Below are 7,803 nucleotides of genomic sequence, written 5' to 3' on the forward strand. Positions count from 1 at the left end.
GCTGGATATGAGTCAACAGTGTGCCCTTGTTGCCAAGAAGGCCAATGGCATTTTGGGCTGTATAAGTAGGGGCATTGCCAGCAGATCGAGGGACGTGATCGTTCCCCTCTATTCGACATTGGTAAGGCCTCATCTGGAGTACAGTGTCCAGTTTTGGGCCCCACACTACAAGAAGGATGTAGAAAAATTGGAAGGAGTCCAGCGGAGGGCAACAAAAATGATTAGGGGACTAGAACACGTGACTTATGAGGAGAGGCTGAGGGAACTGGGATTGTTTAGTCTGCGGAAGAGAAGAATGAGGGGGGATTTGATAGCTGCTTTCAACTACCTGAAAGGGGGTTCCAAAGAGGATGGATCTAGACTGTTCTCAGTGGTAGCAGGTGACAGAACAAGGAGTAATGGTCTCAAGTTGCAGTGGGGGAGGTTTAGGTTGGATATTAGGAAAAACTTTTTCACTAGGAGGGTGGTGAAACACTGGAATGCGTTACCTAGGGAGGTGGTGGAATCTCCTTCCTTAGATATTTTTAAGGTCAGGCTTGACAAAGCCCTGGCTGGGATGATTTAGTTGGGGATTGGTCCTGCTTTGAGCAGGGGGTTGGACTAGATGACCTCCTGAGCTCCCTTCCAACCCTGATATTTTATGATTCTATGATTCTATGATAGCGAGACCACCACCTGCTTCAAACCATGGAAAAAACCCCATTAAAAATCCTTTTAACTTTATATTAAAGATACAGAAGAAAAAACAGATAAAGCATTTGAAAGGTAAATTATTACATAAGGCTTTCCTTTAAACAACATCTCTTGTTCCCTTTCAATGGAGAGAGCTTTAAAGGGAAGAAATCCACTCTCAGACTGTCAAACAAGGTTCCCCTCTCAGACTGTCAAACAAGGTAGTAAAGATGGCAATAACTGCCCTTTTGGGGAAAAGAAAGCTAGTGAGGATGGGCTGGAGCCATTGTTGCTGCTGCTGTTAAAGTCTGATCCCATTTCATTACGGGCAGTGTGTGGGATTCAGCTGGAGCCAGTAAAGGTGGCAATTTTATCTGGGTCCCTCATGCTGGCTCAGTCTAGTCGGGACATCTCTCAGGATTAGGTCAAAGGTGGTCTGGGGTCCCAGCCATGACGGTGAAGCTTGCTTCAGTAGCCTCCATCTGTTCTTCTCCCCACCCACCAAAGTCTTTCTTTAAAGGCCCATCCCCTCATTACTTGGTTCACTAATTAGGCTTTTAATATCCAACACATCAATTTTTATTCATTAGCTTCCAACTCCACATTCTCCATCAACTTGGTCTTTGTGGTTCAGACCAATCCAGTTTCTCTGGTTTTCTTGTGCCTATTTCCCTCAACATTTCTTACTATAGGTTATGGTGACATCTTATGAACTTACACTCACTTTTCACAGTTAAACTCACAGTTAGGGTAAATTTGTAGACCCCATTATCACAACAGCAATTAGCTCTGAAATTTAGACATAACTACTCACATATGCTGTACTGCCATTAGTTTTTGGTCTGCTTGCATTCCACCACTCTCCTATAGCTGCATCCATTCAGCTGTCCATCCTCAGCCTCCCTACCTTTTACCTTTCCTTTCTCTCCCTTTGAAATTGGTGGAAGAAAAGTTTATTCTCCCTTTACCAAACTCCCTTCTCTTATTCCCATAATCCCTTCCTTGTCACCACCTCAGGCTTCAGTCCCACCCACCCTCGCTGGTCTGCATGAGCATGAATGTGATAACCTTCTGGTTACTTTGCAAATCCTGTCGATCTTCCCAAGCTCTTTCTGATGCGAGAGGGCGAGACTAGATGGCAGGAGATTATTACTAGAAAGTTCTTGATTTTGCTTAAGCAGAGACTGCTATTAATGCCATGACGTATAGTGGTTCCACAAAGGGAACAGATTTTCAGTCCATTAAAACTAAACCATTAAATGGAATATCCTTGATGGTTATTATTTCCCACTTCCCCAGAGATAAAAGGCACAATTCAGCCCCCTGATTTGTGAGTTAATCTAGAATGAAAAAAAAGTAAAACAAAACATTAATTTGTAATGTTTTATTTAATCTGCTTGTTAGTGCTTAGCGCCTAAACTGGAGTTGTGAAAGGACTTTTTCTCACTACAGGCTAAATAAAGTACTGTACTGTTTTTGTAAGTGTCTTAGGCTTTGCCAGAATACTGCCAATGAAGCAGGCTGGCAAGAGACAGGCACTGTCTCTGTTCTGTATCACGGAAGTAAGTGTAAGGACTCCTGCCAGCACCTCCCATCAGCAGGAATGTGACCAATGAACTCCCAGATGATGTCATTGCATGGCAAGATTACTTCCCTCTCATAGCACTTACTGCTTTGCCAACTCCAACCTTCAGTGTATTTTCCTCAGTCTGGTCCATGTACTGTAATAACTAAGTCAACTGGAAAAAATATTGGAGAAAAGACTAGGAAAAACAGAGTGTAGGGGCAGCTGGAGCCAGCAAAGAAGGCACACAGAGCTATAAAGAAGCATTGTGCAGCAATTTCTCTCTACTTCAGAGTATTTAATTCCCCGGGAGCTGGAGAAGATGGGTAATAAGCTAGCCTTTATTTTAAGGGATATCCCTTGGAGTTTCAGCTGCATAAAGATCAGTCTTTGAGGTATGTGGAAACAGTGCTAACAGTCTCTCTCTTTCAATACTTCCCGCTACTCACTCCATTGAATGGCCATGGTCCAGCAAAAAAAAAAAAAAAAAAAAAAAAAAAGCTTCTATCCAGAATTGGTCACCAGGCTATGAAAAAGAAGAGGTGATGAAGATAGGTTAGAAGTAATGGGAGGAAATTGTTATTTCTTATATAAAATGCATGTTACCATAGCACCTGGAGACACTGATCAGGTACCCACTCTGTTAATTCTTGAATATAGTTTATGTGTTTACAATCAAATGCCCAGGTCCGGTAGCCAGTGCACACACAAAGTTAAGCATGTGTGTTAATCTCATTGACTTCAGTGGGACTACTCGTATAGTAAAGTTAAGCATACATGTAGCTCTTTGCAAATTCTAGGCCTAAGAAGATGAGTGACTTATGAAAAATGAGAGGTGACAGATACAATTGAATATGTACAATGTTATAAACCTATCTACCGTTGCAAGTTATTTTCTGTATTATTTTAAATAGATAAATTAAATGCCAATGATGCCCAGCTAGCCCTTAATTTGTTTATTTTTTAAAGGTGTGGTGGCACAGGTGAGCTTTGAGGAAAGATTGGAAGTAGGCGAGGGTAGTGGCCTTATAGATCATTGCAGGGAGAGTGTCCCGTGCATCCTGGGCAGTGTGCTAAACTGATCATTTGAAAAGAGTTTACATTTAAAGTGTTTTACCTGGAAAAAACCCTAAAGGCAAATTGCTTAGATAGAATATAAACTCAAGACTGTTAGTAGGCCAGCTCAGGCATTCTACTGTGCTAGGCAAACCAGACAACATTCACCCTTCCCATGCTATAAGCGCCTGTACAGGCAGTTACAGAATATTTTGCACCAGACATAGATGATTTCCTGTTTTACCATCATGATAGAGCTGACTGTGCACCGAACATCTTAACTTTGGTAACCACAAACACGAAAAGCAAACAAGCAACCCTTCTGGTACAACCTCCCTTGGCTAGAACATTGATGATAGCCGGAGTGAGCGAAGAGCAATGAAGAACACAAAATACCTTTTTTCATATGTCATTTGAAGGTTCCCAGAGAGACTCAGTCTTGTCTTATCAAATGCTTCATGAATTTTCAAGCTAGCAAAATGTAAAGTGACACTAAGTGAAATAAACCACCTTATAATTCAGTTATAAGTAGCCCCAAGAACCATATGACCAGATTATAAACTCCTTAATAAGGGAAACATTCTTGTTGTTTTGAAAGTAAGAAGTGTGGTTATTTTAGCTTTCCAGATAAATCTATCACAAACAATGTAATCATTATATAGCAGTATTTCAGTTGTCCAATCCAGTTCTAATGGACCAACTGTTCCGCATGCATGAGCGTATTTACATTGAATTCTTTTCTTGCAGGTTTCATTTTCCTCCCCCACTCACCAGCAATGTAATCACTTACTTATACTATCAAAGACATGAAGGCAATGGGTAGGCATTTCATTACCATGGTGCTGAATGTACTAGAAATACCTATAGAGCTTGATCCTACTTCATTTCAAGTCAAGAGAAAAACCTCCCCTTGATTTGAATGATGCAAGTTCAAGCCCATAGACAGGGGATCGATTAATTCCTTGACCACATCGGTAGAAATGGACTGTAACAAGGCAGAGTTTCTCCCCCAGTTCCCAAAGACATGCTGCCACAGCCTCTCTTATTTTATTGTCCAAACTTAAACCAAAAAACAAACAAACATTTTCTCAGCTCACCCTGGGCTACAATCCCTTGAGGATTTTTACCTTTCAGGGTCTCACAGCTTCCCCTCCCAGGGAACTTTGGCAGTCGTCCTCCTCCTCCTCCTCTCTTGCTCCCAGACCCCCTCTTTTAAAGCCTAATCTGGGTCAGCTGATGTAGCACGGGTGCACTGGCCCTGCTCTCTCTCTCAAAGGGCCAGTGTCATCTTGTGACATTCCTCCTCACGTAAGGCCATGTCCACCCTCAGGGCAAGCCTTACCATCTGTACCACCTCCTCTAGGGTACTGTCTTTAAAGCCTCATCTGCTTCACTAGAGTGTCAAGATTGCTTCATGCAGAGTCTGTAGCTGTCCCTCAAGCTCATTGACCTTCAGGATCAGACACACACTCTTTTCTGAGTGGCCCAATGTTCCATAGTCAGCTGATCTTTTTCTTGTCAGACCATCTATAGCTAGTGTTCTGCAGCCATCAGTTGTTCTGGCAGTTTGCCAGTGACAGGACCCATAGAACAGGTGTCCCCTGGAGCACTGTTTTTGCCCCTGATTTCTTACCTGGGCCCCAGCTTGCTGTTGAGGTATTGTCTGGGTCCCTACTGTATATTGCTCAGCTTGAGCTTCTGCCTGGGTCTCCACAGTCTCCTGGCCAGTCTGAGGCCCTGCCTGGCTCCCCACTATACACTGATCAGCTCAAGGTTCTGCCTGAGTCCCCATTATACACTGATCAGTCTTTGCCATCATCTTCTGTTCCCTTGCCCCCTTTTCTATCTGGAGCTGGGCCAATTCCTGCTCCAGCATTGGAATGCTGCTGTTTCCCACTCTCTGCCTCTACCCTACTGTGATCCTTCTTATCCAGTCCTATCAACTGAATCGATAATCTTCTGCCAAGAGGTGGTTACATCTTCTAGCTCTCATCGATATATTTTTAGCTGATCCCAAGAGCTCTGAAGACAGTAGAGGGCTTCCTCAATTCAAGCTTCCAGCTCCCTCCACTCCTTTTTCAATCAACCATTCATCTTCCCCATCCTAGGTTGTTGTTCTACTTTTCCCTGCGTCAGGGCCAGGAAACCCAATCTCTCCCCAGGATAATTGGAAGGTTCTTGACTACCCTGACACATAGTCAATCTCTCCTGCCCTGGACCCCCAGTTCAACCTCTGCTGTGGGATACATGCATCTCTTGCCATGGATGCAGGAGACCTGCATATGGGGAGGTGCTGGTCCATCTTCATTGCCAACAGCTTATTTTCCCAGACAGGGGTCCACCTGTAACTGGACTCCATGAGACCTACTGACCAATCCAATCCCTCTGATTGGAGCTGGATAGATAGCCTGATGCTTGCTTGGTAACTGACCACACCTGCCAGCCTGGTTAGCAGGAGCTATAAGGCTGGGAGGAGGTGGAGACCAGGATAGGAAGGTCAGGCTCAGAGGGAGGTGGGAGTCAGGAGTTGGGAGTCTCCTAGTCTGTTGCGGGCCAGGCCTGTAGTAGGCCAAGCTGTTGTAATAAGCCTGTATATAGTTGGAAACTGGTGGTGGGGACTTGAACACAAATAAAGAGCATGAGGATTGCACCAGCCTGAAGTGTCCCTGAGTTTTTAAGAAAAGGGGGAGAAAGGCCAAACTGGAGACGCATGGCATGTGCCCCATTATAGACCCCAAGCCACAAACCTGGCTAGAACAGCAGCCCAAATAATCACATTCCATTATCAAGCATTCTTGCCGAATATGCCTAAGCATGCTGCATCTAAAGTGCACCACTGAACTTCCCCAGATGCCCCCAGAAGTGCTTCTGCTGGATTAAGCTTCCGGATCCAATCCATGTGTATAGGTTGCTTACTTTTCTTCCAGGATATTGTAGCCATATTATATGTTGCTAATTTTTTAGGGTGGCCTCCTCCAGGGCCCTGACAACTCCTAGGCATCCCCCTGTTTTGGGCTATTCAGGATCCTCTCCTATGGGCATTCCCTGCAACTTTTCCTTGTCTGGCCTCCTACAGGAGGCCCTTCCTAGTCTGCCATGCCATTCAGGCTGCTAGTCTCCTTTGACCTCAAAGGCAGCTTCTGCCCATTCAACTACCAAGGCTGAAATTGCCTTGCCCCACTCTGGGCTCCCACAGGAACCACTCCAGGACCACTTTGCTGATGGTTTTCCTCTATTGAATTAATCTCTACACATAACCACCAGGCAGCAAGGTCCCATAATCTTTGAACCATGATGCATGGTCGTGACCCCTGCAGGAACAGTTCAGCCTGAAACTGCTGCCTGTATACATTAAGAGTCAGTCCAAATCTACCTAAGACAGCAGCTTTCACCACAGGATAGGAGCCTGCCTGCTCACTGCTTACCATCTCGTGGTCTGCCTGTGCCTCACCTGTCAGAAACAGTGCTATGTGGGCCTCCCAAGATGATTCTTCCCAGCCTGCTGCACTGGCCAATCACTCAGAGGTATGGAGGAAATAAATGATTAGGGGACTGGAACACATGACTTCTGAGGAGAGGCTGAGGGAACTGGGATTGTTTAGTCTGCAGAAAAGAAGAATGAGGGGGGATTTGATAGCTGCTTTCAGCTACCTGAAAGGGGGTTCCAAAGAGGATGGATCTAGACTGTTCTCAGTGGTAGCAGATGACAGAACGAGGAGTAATGGTCTCAAGTTGCAGTGGGGGAGGTTTAGGTTGGATATTAGGAAAAACTTTTTCACTAGGAGGGTGGTGAAGCACTGGAATGCGTTACCTAGGGAGGTGATGGAATCTCCTTCCTTAGAAGTTTTTAAGGTTAGGCTTGACAAAGCCCTGGCTGGGATGATTTAGTGGGGATTGGTCCTACTTTGATCAGAGGGGTTGGACTAGATGACCTCCTGAGGTCCCTTCCAACCCTGATATTCTATGATCCTCAGGAACCAGCTTCACCAGAGCTATCCTCTCTAATACCAGCTGAGCTCCCCAGAGACCCTTGGCCCAACCGCTTCTACAACCACTCCTGTTATTGGAGGTGGGCCTCCAGTCACCATTGTTGCATGGCAAATTGTGCCTCCTGTTGCTTCTGCAAACTCTGCAATAGCAGTAGCATATCCTGGGTCTGGTTCTGTTCCTGCTGTCACTGTAAAGTAGCTGTTGGCTTGTGCTGCACCACCACCACCACCAGATGTATCACCTTCTCCATCTTTCTTGGTCACCTAAATAAGGAGGGGTGAGTCAATGTTTGGAGGCTTCAGTTTCCCCTTGATGGATTCCAGGGCCAATGGCCCGCCTGCGTTCTCCACCACATGCAACAAGGGAGGGCTTCTCCTCCAGCTCCCAAAGACACAGCCACATCCACAGTCTCTCTAAGGCAGTTTTATTGGCCAAACTTAAACAAATGGTTTTGCAGCTCACCCCGGGCAAAAATCCCTAGGGGATATCCCTCTCCCCCCCCCCTTTTTTTTACTTTTCAG

The 7,803-nt window shown here is 45.2% G+C and overlaps 1 long non-coding RNA gene across 1 annotated transcript; it reads right to left on the bottom strand.

The window, feature by feature from the left end:
- Window positions 1-2,550: 2,550 nt before the first annotated feature.
- Window positions 2,551-6,889, bottom strand: LOC122464776. Its single transcript, XR_006289128.1, has 2 exons — window positions 6,744-6,889; window positions 2,551-2,762 (listed from the first exon to the last, which is right to left on the bottom strand). It is a non-coding gene; the product is annotated as an uncharacterized LOC122464776 (long non-coding RNA).
- Between the last annotated feature and the right edge of the window lie 914 nt (window positions 6,890-7,803).

This window comes from Chelonia mydas, chromosome 2 (genome assembly GCF_015237465.2).
Source record: "Chelonia mydas isolate rCheMyd1 chromosome 2, rCheMyd1.pri.v2, whole genome shotgun sequence".
In the NCBI taxonomy this organism is placed as follows: Eukaryota; Metazoa; Chordata; order Testudines; family Cheloniidae; genus Chelonia; species Chelonia mydas.